The sequence below is a fragment of the Pseudoliparis swirei genome, chromosome 8 (assembly GCF_029220125.1).
Source record: "Pseudoliparis swirei isolate HS2019 ecotype Mariana Trench chromosome 8, NWPU_hadal_v1, whole genome shotgun sequence".
Taxonomy (NCBI): domain Eukaryota; kingdom Metazoa; phylum Chordata; class Actinopteri; order Perciformes; family Liparidae; genus Pseudoliparis; species Pseudoliparis swirei.
This window is the reverse complement of record NC_079395.1, coordinates 49,289-66,390: the sequence shown is the minus strand read 5'-3', so window position 1 is coordinate 66,390 and position 17,102 is coordinate 49,289.

Here is a 17,102-nt window from a genome sequence, read left to right as displayed (position 1 = left end):
TGTCATTGACAGAACATTTTTGTCCAGCCGAGCACAGCAACATGGTAACCTGAAAGGTATTAACCCAACAATGTCCTGCCTCCATGGCAATGCCAATAAGTGAAAAATGACAAGCAACCAGTATGAATGCATTGGCTGGGAATCGAACGCAGGTCAACTGCTTGGAAGGCAGCTATGCTAACCACTATACCACCAATGCCCAGAAACTGCCTTCCATAATGACATTGAAATGAGTTCAAGCAAACGAGTTATCGAATATGATTGGGAATTGACACATGTGCCTTAAAGCATAACCAATTATACTCGTCTCTTGGTTCCATGGTGTAATGGTCAGCACTCTGGACTCTGAATCCAGTGATCCGAGTTCAAGTCTCGGTGGAACCTTATCGCTTAATATAAGCAAAGGGTGAACAACATTTTTAAACATACTCATGTTACAAATTTTGTGTGAAATGAATGCAAGTCAGACATTGCAAGTAGCTAACACATTTTCATATCACAAACATTTGTTTGTGTCACCAAAAGTCATTGACAGAACATTTTTGTCCAGCCGAGCACAGCAACATGGTAACCTGAAAGGTATTAACCCAACAATGTCCTGCCTCCATGGCAATGCCAAGAAGAGAAAATCGACAAGCAATCAGTATGAATACATTGGCTGGGAATCGAACACAGGTCAACTGCTTGGAAGGTAGTATTGTATAATCGTGATGCCAAATATGTGGGTTATTTCATGTCCCTTGAGATGATGATGATGAAGAAGAAGTTTCGAGCGACACGGTACTTGAGAAGAATGCAAAGTTTATTCTACAAGGTACGTGCCGAAGACAGACATCTAGAATGACTGGAAACTTTCAGGGTCCGGATGAGAAAGTTCAATGGTTTATCATCTTGTCACGGGTTATATAGACAGAGGAAAGAGGAGGCGTCATGTTCGAATCTATGGGCTGGCAATGGTTTCGAGCGGGCTTCTAGCCCCCCCTACTATGATCTCATGCTACCTAATGTAAACCATCTGGTCCAGCTCTAAGCAATGGTATTCTATACCATGGACACCTTGTGGGCCTCTGGAATCTTTAAGAGCTGTAATGCAAAATACACAACATATACCTCCCTTCGAGAGTTAATAAACTCTCGACAACAAACAAACAACCAATGCAAACATACAGGTGTATTATCATGACAAAAATACCACCCCGTCCTACAGTAAAGTTCTAACATTACTGTAACTGTATGAAGTGTAACAGTGGTGTAAAATGAAGTATTTATATGTGAAATTGAAAAACCTGTCGGGCAGTTATCTTTTCTTGCAATATCAATTAAACAATGTAGACAGGAAAATTCTTTCACGGTCCCTCTGCCAAGGCAACCTTAAATCGAACTCCATACCACTGAAATCAAAGTCAAAAGTCAAAGTCAGTTTTATTTGTCAATTTTCCATATGTGCAAACATACAGAAGATCGAAATTGCGTTTCTCTTCTGTCCAACATAAAGTGAATTGTGCAACATATAGACAACATAGAGTGCAAAAATAGTAAAAAAACTTGTGAACATATAGACAACATAAAGTGCATAGACAACATAAAGTGCAAAAATAGTAAGAAACATGTAAACATATAGACAATGTCGTGTATTTTGCTCTATTACTCTTAAAGATACAGCTATTTTATAGATCTGAGCCTAGAAGGCCACACGAGGGTTTGGAGTGAAGAGTTCCTTTGTCTCAAGTTGGCGCGAAAGTCCACAGCAGGGGACTGCCCTATATATCCATATTTGGTGGTCAACACGGGGGAGATCATCTTTGGAGGAAGGGGAGCTATAGGGAACCTTGAGGCAACCTATAGAATCGAACATAAGACCTCCCACTTTCTCTTGTGTATATAAGCTGTAACCACACATAGATCCGTTGAATCTCCTTGTACACGGACCCGTGGATTCCCAGCCGTTCGAAGCGCCTGTTTTACTTTGTACTCTTAAAGAATAAACTTTGTATTCTTGGAGTGCTGGGTCTCGAAACTTCTTTTCAACAAGTCCTCATTCAAACTGGCGCCAAGTGAACCCCAAAAGAAAGACACAACAAAGTGGCGCCATGAACAGACACGCTGTGAAAATACTGACAACAAACACGGTAAACATCTGCTGACTTCATTGATATGCTGATTCATTAAGTGTAGTCTGTGTGTGATTACCGTGGCTCAAGAATAATTTCACCGTGTCGAACGATATTTTTATTTTTCCTTCATATTTGAGTACGGGGAGAAAGAGGTGCGTTTGAATTGAGAGGAAAAGTTTTTCAAGTTAAAGTAAAAGAGTGGTAAAATAGAATGATATTGAGGTGTATTAATTAGTAGTTTAGTTATCCGAAAATAAGGCCTTTGATTTGTTTTAACGTTAAGGCGCGGGAAAGTTAATCGCTAAAATAACATTGCGCTGGATAGTCAGAAAGACAGAGATAAGTAACAAGAAACGAAGAGAGATTAAGAGAGAGAAGGTTAAAGGACCTAAAAGGAAAATGATCATAGAGCTGCTTAAATCGGATAGAACATAGTCTAAAGAAATTAGTACTGGCTTAACGAGATTGAGAAATAAAGTACGATTGATGCTCTCACTCTGCGGTTATTGACGAATAAATGCACGAAGCAGCCTCTCATCGGAAATAAAATCTCAGACGGTAGCAGAAATTAAACCTTAAAAGAAGAATAAAACGAGAAGAACGCATGCTAAACGTGTGAATGGTAGACATAACTAATCTTTTGGCAAAAGCACAAAGGGAATAAAAAGGTGGGGACAATTACGTCGGCCGGAGGAACTGCACCCAGTGTGTGTGTGTGTGCGTGCGCGCGAGCCTGCTGGTGTGTGTGCGTTGAGTTGCTGTGTGCGTGTGTGGAGTTTTTCTAAATGGTAACAGATGTGAAAAAAGAGGAGTTCAATAAACTCTAAATCACGCCGTGCATTTTTATTCTATAAGAGAACGTAAAGACAAACGTGAGTTCCCTGAAGAGGAGACTAACTAGTTAATAAGATATTGATTTATAAAATTAAATAAGCTCCGTTAGGGAGGTGCGTCGAAATAAAAAATAAAATAAAAAATAAAAAAGAGAAGAGGACTGACTCGTGCTCTCGCGAGAGTCCCACGGTGAACGAACACGTGGTGGTCGACTAGTCATCGCCATCTTGTGGTCAAACATCCTCATCTCAGTCCTTACATCCAGAGCTCGGGTGGGAGGAACGGGGTGAACGTGTTGGGTTACACAGATGGAAGCCATGCATTCCGGGGAGAACACAGTCTGTTAAACATAAGGTTACATGCTGATAGAACCTAACCATTTCATATTTCTTTTACTCATTTTATGACGAATGAGATTTGGGCTAAAAGAGGACAAAGAACCAGTTAACACCAAAGGCCAGGCCGGGGGCGTGGCCACTGACGTTTGGCACCACCTGCTGGACAGTCTGCAACAAAAGGCCGGTACATGTTTCACTCCACAAGCTTTTTCATTTGTGTTGATATATTCGAGTCAAAGTCAGATATTCATGATACACATTGTAAAGCTGCGTACATTGGTGAAACTGTAGAACATTGATCTTGGCGGCTGACTGATCAAGTACAATTTTAATTAAATAGGGGTACATAATAGTTGGTCGAAACTCGGCTGACAAATACGGTTTCATTTTATTTACTTAATTTTTAATTTGTTCATTTTAATTTTAATTGTTAATTTGTTCATTTGAATCTTTAATTTTATTTTTAATTTGTAATTTAGGCTTGGCGGCTGACTGATCAAGTACAATTTTAATTAAATAGGGGTACATAATAGTTGGTCGAAACTCGGCTGACAAATACGGTTTCATTTTATTTACTTAATTTTTAATTTGTTCATTTTAATTTTAATTGTTAATTTGTTCATTTGAATCTTTAATTTTATTTTTAATTTGTAATTTTAATTTTTAATTTTAATTATTTTTATTTTTTATTATTATTTAATTTTCATAATTTTTTATTTTATTTTGCTTTGCTTATGTTTTTATGCAGTGTTGGTTTTGATATGTGCTGAATGGTGATTCAACACGGACATTGCTAGAAGAGTTCAAGACCACATTTGAGGACAGTGGGCAAACCTCTGCTTGACATTTTGTCATGGGTAGTCCGGGTTGTCGCAGCGAGAGAGGACCCAAATGCCGACATTACTGCACAACTATATTTATTCCAAGAAACCAGAACAGGACGACAAACACGCGGACCAAACAGTACGAAGCCACACTGGGAATGAGACGAACAGGGTTTACATACACAGGCAAGGTGAGAGGATTGGACAACGGGGAACGAGACACAGGTGGACACAATGATGGCGGGACCAGCAATCACACAGAAGGAAACAATCAGGACCAGGGCAGACAATCACAGGGAGACAGACGACACAAGGAATCCAAAACAAGACACAAAACTAAACACAAACTACAGATCCTAACAGTACCCCCCCCTCAAGGGACGAATTCCAGACGTCCCAAGCGTTCCACATGGGTGGGTGGAGGGGAGCCGGAGGAGGGACCAAGGCTGCAGAAGCAGTCCGGGGGGCGGGCCGCAGGACGATCACCAGGCCAAGGGGAAGGGCGGGCCGGAGGACATGAGTGGGGAGCTAGGGGACCGGGCTCAGGAGAGGAAGTCCCAGGGTACCGGGTCTGGGGATGGGGCTCTGTGGGACCAGGCGACGACATGGGGAACCGGGCTGGATGGGACGGATCACGGGAACTGTGACTGACCGACGGAGGCGGATGGGAGAACCGGGGCCGGGCGGAACGGAGGCGGAATACCGGGACTGGAACATCGGGGCTGGAGCCAGCAGCGGAACACCGGGACTGGAACATCGGGACAGGAGCCGTGACGGAACACCGGGACTGGAACCGGAACATCGGGGCTGGAACCGCGACGAACACCGGGACTAGAACCAGAACATCGGGGCTGGAGGCGGCGCGGAACACCGGGACAGGAACATGAACATCGTGGACTGGAACCGTGACGGAACTCCGGGACTGGAACATCGTGGACTGGAACCGTGACGGAACACCGGGACTGGAACCGGAACATCGTGGACTAGAACCGTGACGGAACACCGGGACTGACCTGCACAGGGCCAAGGGCCGGAGGACTCACATGTTGTGGAGATGCAGCTCATGGGAGGCTGGCCAGACCAGAACCGCGACGGAACACCGGGACTGGAACATCGTGGACTGGAACCTGGGGTCTGGAGCCTGTGACGGAACACCGGGGACTGGAACCGGCACATCGGGGACTGGAGCCGTGACGGAACACCGGGACTGGACCCGGCACAGGGCCAAGGGCGGAGGGACTCCCACATGTTGTGGAGATGCAGATCATGGGAGGCTGGCCAGACCAGAACCGGCGACGGAACACCGGGGACTGGAACATCGTGGACTGGAACCTCGGGGTCTGGAGCCTGTGACGGAACTCCGGGGACTGGAACCGGAACATCGGGGACAGAAACCGCCGACCTTGACTCCAGGGCCCGGAGGGACTCCCACATCTCCTCAAGCAGAAGATGAGCGTTAGCTGGCCAGGCAGGAACTGTGTAGCGGAAACTGAAGGCTGGGTCCATTACTGGTGGCTTCGTTCTGTCATGGGTAGTCCAGGTTGTCGCAGCGAGAGAGGACCCAAATGCCGACATTACTGCACAACTATATTTATTCCAAGAAACCAGAACAGGACGACAAACACGCGGACCAAACAGTACGAAGCCACACTGGGAATGAGACGAACAGGGTTTACATACACAGGCAAGGTGAGAGGATTGGACAACGGGGAACGAGACACAGGTGGACACAATGATGGCGGGACCAGCAATCACACAGAAGGAAACAATCAGGACCAGGGCAGACAATCACAGGGAGACAGACGACACAAGGAATCCAAAACAAGACACAAAACTAAACACAAACTACAGATCCTAACACATTTGGTGTCAGTAATGAGGGCATGCACTTGCTGTGTTGATTAGCACATACATTACTCAGGGTTGGGCCTGTGAGCCTTTGGTATGTTGGCAGAGACAAATCAATCTCATTAATAAAAGGGGGGAGTCTGGATTTAATTAATTCGTTAATTGGTTAATTGATTTATTTTTGTTGATTGATTTCTGTTAATTGGTTAATTGAAGTACCTTGAGCTTGCAATAAACAATACAATAATAACAGTGCTTAAGAAAGCCGTCATAATGGGGAAAAATGGCACCAAAGATCCAAAGGTATCTACTCCAGTTGATGTAGTACAGAAAAACAATCCTTTGGTCAGCGGCATCGCAAACATCGCAAAGATATCCGAGAAATGGTCAAAACGATGGCCCCAGGTTGACCAACCGTGGCCCAAGGAGGGGACACTCAGCAGACGTGATTAACGTGATGAAGGTACTTGTGTCCACATACAAGGCAGGCCAAAAGAAAGGCACAAAGGGAGGAAGACGCAAAGAGAAGAGACTGGTGGAGCTTGGCATCCTTCGGTTATTTGAAGAGGAAGGACAGAAGCTCAGGAATGCTACCATCGAGAAAAGAGATAAATCGCGGAAGAAATAGAGCAAAATACGAAACAAACTGAGAAACTGCTGGCCGACACCGATCCAACTTTCTCACATATGAATCCAGTAAAAACGACCACGCCATGAAGAAGAGAAGAAGCCCAAGAGGGTTTATCCGCAGCTCCCAGTGATGAGTCAGAAGGGATCTTATCTGGTCAGAGACAGTGAGGACCAAATAACCGAGAGAGGACAGCGGAGACAACCATAACAACGTATCCAAATTCGGAAGGAAGAAGACAACTGACTGGGAGACTGAGGTCGATTGGGTGGAATTGAGAGATGAAGAAATCGACGAGAGTGATGAAGAAGAGGACGTGGGGGGATACGATCCTAAAGTCAAGCGGACGCTGGCTAGAGCGGAAAGAAGAGGAGATAGAACCACTCAAGACAATGAAGAGGAGGACAGCGATGAAGAGGATACACAGAGGACTGTGAGAGAGGTTGAAGTAAGCATCAACCGGCTTCTCCGTGACTTGAAGAAAACTGAAAGACAAAAAGAACAAAGGAAGCTGATAAAACAGTTGGAAGAGTTGCAGGTACAGAAGGAAGATTTACAAAGAGAAGACTCAAGGCAATCAGGCATGAAGAACAGATTCCGCCTAGGAAACAGTCCACGCCCAAGACAATGTGCCCAGTGATCGTCCGAGGCCAGAATCTGGAGTATAAGCCATTGCTGAACACCGATATGTCAAATATACTGGAAAAACTGCCCATTATTCAAGACGGAGCACATCCTTGGATTGCAAAACTGGAAGAAATCATGATTGGCTCACAGCCAGCGATGGGAGACATCAAAAGACTCCTGGCTAATCTCCTTGGGGTCCACGGCATGGGAGAAATCCTACAAAAAGCTGGACTGGCGGCAGTGCGGGGAACGGCTGTAAATGACTCAGAGCTGTTCGCGGCAAGCAGAGGTCGCTTGTGTAGGGCACTAAAGGAGACATTTCCGACAAATGTGCATCCCGACAACATCTTGATTGAACCACTGGGAGAGGCTGAGAACCCAAGAGCCTATGTGTCAAGAACTCATCAAACATGGAGGAATGTCACAGGGAATGATCCGGATTTGAGTCGCATGGACCAGTCAGTGTTGAGAGGCAAGATCCTGCTGGGTTTGCCGCTGCCAGTACGAAGCAAATTGGCAGAAGTGGTTGGGCTGGGAGCCTGGAAAGAAAAGTGTACACTGATCATATTGCACACCAGGTGGAGCTGTACAGGAAAAAAGACCAAGACATCAAGGGTCAGGAACAAGAAACCCTCAGGAAATTGAACAATATACAACTCGTAGACACAAAGAGGACAGAGAGGAAGCAAGCGTTGGTTATGCAGAGTCAGGCACCACCAACTCAACCTGTGTTGACATCAGAGCCATACCAGGCCCAGTTCCAGCAGCTCCAGCAATCTCCAGTGGCTCCCGCCGCCTTCTACCCACGGGCAGATTACAACCAAGAACAACCCTGGAATGGCAGAAATCAAAGAAATCTCGGAAGAGGAGGACGGTATAATCCCAATTCCCAACAGCGTTCAGACGAATGCTATACGTGTGGAGCCCTTGGCCATTTCGCCCGTGAGTGTAACCAGAGGGGAGGGGATTTCAGAGGAGATTTCAGAGGAAATAATAGAGGAAATCCCAGAGGAGGATACAGGGGCCAATCCGGAGCGAACAGAGGACCAGTAAACCCTGACAGAGGCCCGGAACCAGGGCTATAGAGGTGCCCGGAAGACTCGAAGGGGAGGTGCCAGCTGGTAGTATCAGGCCCGGAGAAAGATCCAACGATAAAGGTGAAAATAAATAATCGACCATTGGAAGTGATGGTGAACAGCGGAGCGGCTTTCACCTGTATTCGCCTAAAGATGCTACACATCTCCCATGTCTGGCCAATGGATCCGGACAATCGGGTTTGAGGGAGTAAAACAGCTGATCCCTCTCACAGAACCAGTTGATCTCAGCTATCAAGAAGTAAAGATCAAACTACCCATATTGGTCTCTGAACATACACCTATCGCGCTGTTGGGAAGAGATGCGTTATGTAGGTTGAAGTGTACAATAAAGTGTACTCCAGGCGGCTGTCTGGTTGAAATACCAAACGATATCTTTCATCAATCAGTGATGAAAACAGAGACGGAAGCACCTACAGTATTCTGGATCGGAAACCTCCAGGAAGACCTTGTGGCGCCTGCCAAGTTGTGGGAGAAATTTATCATCGCCAATATGCCCAATGCGAAACTTCCAGAGTATCCACTTCACTGCACGCTCAAGTACTTGACAAAAACGCCCAACCCAACCCAGAAGAATGGCTAAGCCACCAACCAAAGCAAGTCCAACTCAATTCAGGCTGCATAATTGTGGGACCACAAGGAGCAGCAATGAAGATACACCGACGACTACGTGAACAGAGAGTTTGATATCACAAGGGTGTGCGCATGTGACCTTGTTGGTAAATGAAGAACACCAGAAGCAGATAGGAGAAATGATGGCAGAAGCTGAAGAAGCTGTGTTCACACCCCAAAAGAAAATCAGGCCATTTGGAGGAGCAAGGATCAGCGATTCATCAAGATTATGATCTCGGCTCAAGGACGAGGACAGCCCCAAACTGCGAGGATGACACACGAATCAATTTGCAGTGTCAAACTGGACTCGGATGCATTAAGAGAAGAGATGTTACAACAAGTTCCAGAAGATTTATGGGCGCGACATAGTACTGATATTGGACTGGTAAAGTCAGCCCAACCAGTAAAGACGGAACTCAGACCTGGAGCCAGTCCACCTTGGAGAAACCAGTATCCACTGAAGGAAGAGGCAATCCGAGGAATCGCACCCCAAATTGAAGGACTTCTAAAGGCAGGTGTTTTGAGGATAACACGGAACCCCAGAGCAACACGCCTTTGTTGCCAGTGAAGAAGCCAGACAATTCTTATCGCCTGACACATGATTTGAGAGCAGTGAACAGCGGTAACTGACTTTCGAGCAGAGGTGCCAGATCCACACACCTTGCTAGACCAAATCCTGCAAACGCGTCACACTTCACAGTGTTAGATTTATGTGGTGCATTTTCAGCGTACCACTAAGCAAAGAGAGTCAAGGCCTATTTGGTTTCACATACAATGGACAATCATACGAGTATGAGAGACTGCCACAAGGTGTCAAACACAGTCCTCACATCTTCAACAAAATATTGAAAGACGATTTGGTCGGGATAGACCAGGTGATACAAAGTGCGGTGATTCAGTACGTGGATGACATTATCATTTGTTCAACTGATAAGGAAACATGCCATAAAGACTCAATTAAACTGCTTCAAATACTGGCAGAGAAAGGACACAAGGCCTCTCTGAAAAAGCTACAATATTGTCAGGAGAAGGTGGCATATTTGGGCCAACAAATCACGCTGGGACATCGAAGCATCTCTGAAATTCATCTGGAAGCCATTCGGACGGCTCCAAAACCCAGAACAGTCCGAGAGATGATGACATTCCTTGGCATTGCAGGGTATTCCTCAGCGTGGGTTGAGGAGTATGCCAGCTTAACGGGACCGTTGAGAGCTATGATCAAGGACACTGGAAATGCTAAACTCCACTGCAACCTTTCTTGGGCGACGATGGCCTTTTGGCATTTGAAATGACAAAAAGAGATTGCAGGAGGCTCCGCCTTGGCTCTTCCGACTACTCTAAGAATTTCGTGCTATATGTATCTACATCCATTGGGGGTAAACATACATGTGCAGTCCTTTGTCAGCCAACAGGTACGGGAACAGGGCCTCAACCTATTTCCTACTACTCCACGGCTTTTCAGAAGTAGAGTTAGGACTACCACTATGCTACAGGGCAATGGTGTGGGTTTCTCTAATGTACAGTAAAGCATCATCGGTGACCATGGGTTACCCGGTGACAATTCTTACACATCATAGTCTCAGAAATCTTTTGAACTATGGAAAGAACAATTTGACTATGTCTAGGCTCAGAGACTATCATAGGCTTTTAGAGCAGGAGGATGTCACTCGTAAGGTGTGTCACGACAAATCCAGCGGAAAATTTGCCAACTCCAGAGGACGGGGAGCCACACGATTGTGTTCATGAAGCAGAGAAATACTCCAGACTGAGGTCGGATTTGAAAGCCCTCCCGTTGAGTGAGGTGGACCTGGAGTATTGGACGGACGGCTCCTGTTATCGTATTGACGACAAATTGAGTGCTGGATACGCCGTGGTAAAAGCCCAAGGAACCGGATTCACTGTTGAAAAAGCTGAAGTGATACCACAGCCGGCATCGGCGCAGCTTGCGGAGCTCGTGGGCCTGACTGAAGAGTGTTTGCTGGCCGAAGGAAAGCGAGTGACAATATACACCGATTCTGCTTATGCGCATAATGTGTGTCATCTGTTTGGATCCGTATGGAAGAACCGAGGATTCAAGAAAACGGATGGGTCTCCAATACAACATCACGCCCAGATCATGAAACTGCTGCACGCGATGATGAAGCCCAAAGAAATAGCGATAGCCAAATGTGCAGCACACAAAAAGGATGCTTCAAAGATTTCAAAAGGGAACAGAGCGGCAGACGAAGCAGCCAAAGCAGTCACAGGAGCAAACAAAGTGGGCAAAATCCTGCTCGTCACTCATGAAGTGACCTTGGAAGACAAAATAACACTCAAAGATGTAATTTTGATACAGGAAGCCGCCGAAACGGACAAACAGCTGTGGGTAGGCGGGTGCCACCGAGATTCTACCGAACTTTGGAGAAATCATGAGGGACTGATAATCGCACCACCGGACTTGTTGGGCCTAATGATTCAGGAGGCGCATGGTCTGGCTCACGTGGCAAGGGGGGAAGTCAAGAAAAATCACAAAGGAGTATGGTTTCTGGGCACCTTATTTGTTTCAACAGATTGATTATGTGATAGGCAGGTGCACAATTTGTCTAAAAAACAATGTTCGGAGCGGAGTGACGGTCCCACCAGGTTACATTCCAACCCCAAGAGGTCCAATGCGAGAACTGGTGGTGGACTATGTGGACATGATAAAACCAATTGACGGTAAAAGATACATGCTGGTCGTTGTGGACAGATTTTCCCGATGGCCGGAAGCATGCCCGACAAAACGTAAAGATGCTCAGTCAGTTGCCAAGTTCTTGTGTAAAGAGGTCATATGCAGATGGGGGCTCCCAGACCGAATATCCTCAGACAATGGGAAAGAGTTTGTGGACAAAACGGTGAAATTGATCTTGCAAAAACTAGGAATTAAACAGCGCCTTGGTGCAGTCTACCATCCGCAAAGTCAAGGGATGTGCGAAAGAATGAATGGTGTTCTAAAAAATCGTATTGTCAAAATATGTCAGCACACGGGTTTGAATTGGGTGGCAGCACTGCCATTGGCGTTAATGGTATGTCGCTCGAGTGAACTCCGCGATTTACACATGACACCGCATGAGTTGGTTACAGGAAGGCTGATGCCAACGCCTTGTCTACGGACAAGTGGGAAAGGACCAAGCCTGGCCCTTTTAGAAGATGAAATGCAAAAGTATGTTACATATATGGTTAATCTACATAAAAGAATATCCACATATGTTTCCGCCAGGCAGGCAAGACAGGAGGGACAAGCAGAGCTCGAAGAGCAAACCAGGAACACAGTGCAGACTGGAGACAAGGTGTTCGTAAAGGTATTCAGAAGGAAGTGGTATACTGAACGCCGTGAAGGACCATTCGAGGTGATTCGCAGTACGGGAACCGCGGTCCAGGTCAAGGGGTCGCCAACGTGGTACCACTTATCACATTGTGTCAAAGCACCTGGAGAGGAGGCGACACAGTCACAGATCCAAGAGGTGGAAGGCTCGAGAGAGCCTGACAACGATCTTGGGAGAACATGCGCCAGACAGGAGGATGCATGAAAATCCACAGAGTCAGAATTCAGAAGGAGAGGCCGTCCAGGAAGAAGATAATGTTGATGTTCCTGTACACACTTCTGATGATGCCGGAGACGTTTGCACAGGAGACGGGCAGGGAAATGGGTATCGCGATATTGTCATCCAACATGTCCCAGATACAGCAAGACCTAGTTCGGTTGGCTGTGATGTTCCTGGGGCCTCACAGAGGAGTGAGTCACGACAGGACAACTCAGAGAGGTGGGGAGACAGAGGAGCCCGAGACCCGTTAGGAAAAGGGTTAAACCAAACCGTTACGAGGACCAGGGTTGAAGTGACCTTGGGAAAGTCAGTTCAGCTTCCGTGCAAGTGCCCCGGAGTAGACAGAAGAAACGGGAAACGTAGAGTTGAGTGGGAAGATAGCCGTGGCAGGGTTATAGACCTAGAAGGGAAACTACCAGCAGGGAAGTTTACATTACTCACTGACAGAAGGAGACTGGAGATTAAGAGAGATTGCAGTCTGTATATACGACAACCTCAACCGGAAGATCAGGGAGATTACAAGTGTTCTTTTTACGACTCACCCGTTGGGAGTGAGCGGCCCGGTTTAGGACTTAGAGTTCACATAGTATCACTAGTGATACTAGGGGGGAATACATCAATCCCCCAGACAAAAGCTGTAAAAATAGAAGAAAAATCCATCCTGTCAACACTGAAAGCCATAAATGCATCACACCTAACTACCAGGGCGCCTCAGAAGATTCCGACAAAAAGACCTCCTTTAGACAATCAAGCTACAGCAATGACACCTTTAGTTCAGACTACCACAGCAATGACAACTGCAGTACACACTACACCAGTGATGACGCCATCGGTGCGCACAACAATTGAGAAGACAACATCAGTTACGTCCAAGAACGTGATTAATGCAACCCAGAAGTTGATGGAAACATCAAAACTTAGTACGAACAGTAGAAACAAGAGTGTGGAGTCTAGAACCCAGATGATAAGAGGATTATGCAGAGCCATCGATGCTAGATCAGAGGGCTAGTTCAAACATAGTTGATGACTCATCTAACTCTGTTCAGTCACCTGGAAACATGAATAATAACTATCACACAGTACAAAAGAGAGAGGCTAAATGGAGGGCGTTTGGATTTGATCCTTCAGTGTTACAAATATCAGACCCTTGGGCAAGTAGGAACCTATGGTTCCAACAATTAACTCATGCTGTAAGAGCGGGTGCGAGGGGATGGCCCAAGTCTAGTGAGAGTTTTATCACCTATCTCATGGCCTTCAGTTTTCGAGAGTAGACCAGAGCCACTCACCGCTGTGTGCCAGAGTTATGCATTATCATGGCTGTTGTACAACCAGCAGTCTGCAGTAGATATAGTAATGTCCTGGTCAATTCATCTGTTTACACCTAGAGCCTTCTGTTCTTGGTTGAAGGACTTAGCTTATATAAACTTACTTGATAAACACGAAGATATCAGGACGGCGGTCCCTGATACAATGGAAGTAGCACCAGCAAAGGCAAACTTCTGCTTTTGTTCAAATACAACTTATGGTGGGCCAGGTATGTTCATGGGGATTTCGGATTGTGGCGGGTACTCGATGGACCTGGGGATTAGGAAGCACAAAACTCAGAATGAGTCGCATGTAGTAACATTTGATGTATCAGATAAGAAAAGAAGAAGAAGTCTGTGAAGGTTACGAATCAAATTTTGCCCGGGAATGTGACTATCGGTAGCTTTAAGGATATTTGGTGGATTTGTGGAACCAAAGCATACATATTTCTACCATATGGGTGGACAGGATGCTGTTATATGGCAACATTGAAACTTCCATACGAGGTCCTCACCTTCCAGCAGGGAAAGAGACCTGCCGACTCAAATGCTGCTCAAAGACGAAGGAAGAAACGTGAGATGGCTCAGTTTAACAATTTGGAATCTTACGATTGGAGGGTGAGCATCGCAGAGAAATGGGGAATAGGATTATTTCCATGGTATGGGGTGACGTTTCTGGCGGACCACATAGATAATATCACATACACCTTACAGGGCTTTGCGAACGAGACCATAAGAGGTTTCGAATTACTGTCAAACACTCAGAGGAGCCACAGACTGACATTGCTAAAACATGACATGGCCCTGGATTATATTTTGGCCAAACAAGGAGACCTTTGTGTGTCTTTAAATTTAACTGGAGATGCTTGCTACACCCTGATTCCTGACAGTTCTGACAATATGACGAGTGTCATAGAGGCATTGAAACTCATAAGGGATGCGTTTGGACCATCGGAGGATGCTGGATGGTCTGCAAATTCTTGGCTGCAGGACAAATTAGGGCCGTTAGGAGCAGTGTTGGTCCAGATCATGGTAGCACTCGTTCTGTCATTGTGTGTGATGTTTTGTTTCTGTACACTATTGCTAACCTTTGCAAAAGTTATGATACTCAGATGGGTTGGAGTGGTGATGCCCGGCGATCAGACTCAGATGCCACTATTGCATGGTGCGGAGACGGACGTTGATGAGGACGACAGGGGAGAGGGTAGAATAATGGACACATACCCATGTTAAAGAACTAAGGAGTACTATAATCTTAAAACAGACGCATATATATTAAAGGAACGATATGTTTTATAATTTTACATTTACTCATAAAAGTGTTAATCTGTGTTGATGTCTGATTTGTGTCTGTTGTGTATGCAAGGATACTGGTCGTCTCTTCTGTCATTCTAGAACAACGGGGGAGACCACAGGGGAGGATGGAGTGCTGAAGGACTCCCTGGGTGGAATGGAGTCGATTATATCAAACATGAACAATACCAGTGGCCTACAAGACTCTGGACAAGGACTGGTGGAACAACCACCAGAGTCAAGACGTCCTCAAGAACCGAGTCCAGCTGCTGAAGAGCTAAAGTGTTACATACTCTTGTGTATTCTCGTAGATTTGTCATTATCAAAATTACGAATGTATTTTCTTGTATAGGTGTTAATTGTGGGGGAAACGATATTTTCTGTTCTTTGGTAAATATAATGGAATCTCAAGTGTTTATTCGGTGGGACATTTAGGGACAGCAGGGGAACAGGCAGGAGGAGGTCTGGGGGAAAGGTCCAATGGGATGACCAGCCGGACCCCTGGACATCATTATTTTGTTATTATTTACTGAGGAATTCCTGATGTATTTGCTAAAAAACCATTTCCCTACACAATTTGCTAAAACCTTTCTGATTTCAGTGGTATGGAGTTTAATTTAAGGTCGCCTAGGCAGAGGGACCGTGAAATAATTTTCCTGTCTACATTGCTAAATGATATTTTAAGAAAAGATAACTGCCTGACAGGTTTTTCAATTTCACATGTAATACTTCATTTTACACCACTTTTACACTTCATACAGTCACAGTAATGTTGGAACTTTACTGAAGGACGGGGTGGTATGTTTGTCATGATAATACACCTGTATGTTTGCATTGAGAGTAGAGACTGTGTCTGTCCCACGGCCACTTCAATTAAATAAATCAAAAGTAAGCAGAAGAGGAGTCGTACACAATAACCTTATACAAGTTAACACAATTATTTCAGCAGTGCAACAAAATAGGTCTATTAAATGTGGTCTCCTAAATATTCGATCTCTGTCATCTAAAGCTGTGTTACTGAATGATTTAATATCAGATAATCACATTGATTTATGTTGCCTAACTGAAACCTGGCTGAGCCATGAAGAATATGTCTGCCTGAATGAATCGACTCCTCCAAGTCATATTAATACTCACATTCCTCGAGGCACCGGTCGAGGAGGTGGAGTAGCAACCATCTTTGAATCGAGCCTATTAATTAATCCTCAACCAGAATTACACTACACCTCATTTGAAAGCCTTGTTCTTAGTCTTTCACATCCAACCTGGAAAACACTACAGCCAATTCGATTTGTGATTCTGTACCGCCACCAGGTCCATATTCAGAGTTTATATCTGAATTCTCAGAATTTATATCAAGTTTGGTTCTTAAAACCGATAAAGTTATTATTGTTGGAGATTTTAATATCCATGTGGATGTTGATAATGATTGCCTTAGTGCTGCATTCATCTCCTTGTTGGACTCGATTGGCTTCTGTCAGAGAGTACAGAAACCCACTCACAGCTTTGGCCACACGCTTGATCTTGTTCTTACTTATGGCGTTGACATTGAGCATTTGAACGTCTTCCCACAGAATCCATTTGAACGTCTTCCCACAGAATAGTTTATTTGAGAAATTTCAATCAGGATTTAGAAAACACCAGAGCACCGAGACGGCACTGGTGAAAATTACAAATGACCTCTTAATGGCAGCAGATAAAGGACTCCTCTCTGTCCTGGTCTTGTTAGACCTTAGTGCTGCATTCGACACCATTGACCATGACATCCTGTTACAGAGACTGGAGCAGTCGATTGGCATTTCAGGCACGGCACTAATTTGGTTTAAATCCTATTTATCAGATCGATCTCAGTTTGTATTTGTAAACGATGATGCCTCGATAACCACTAACGTTAATCACGGAGTTCCACAAGGTTCTGTGCTTGGACCAATTTTATTTACCTTATACATGCTTCCTTTGGGCAATATTATCAGGAAACACTCCATAAACTTTCATTGTTATGCAGATGACACTCAACTATATT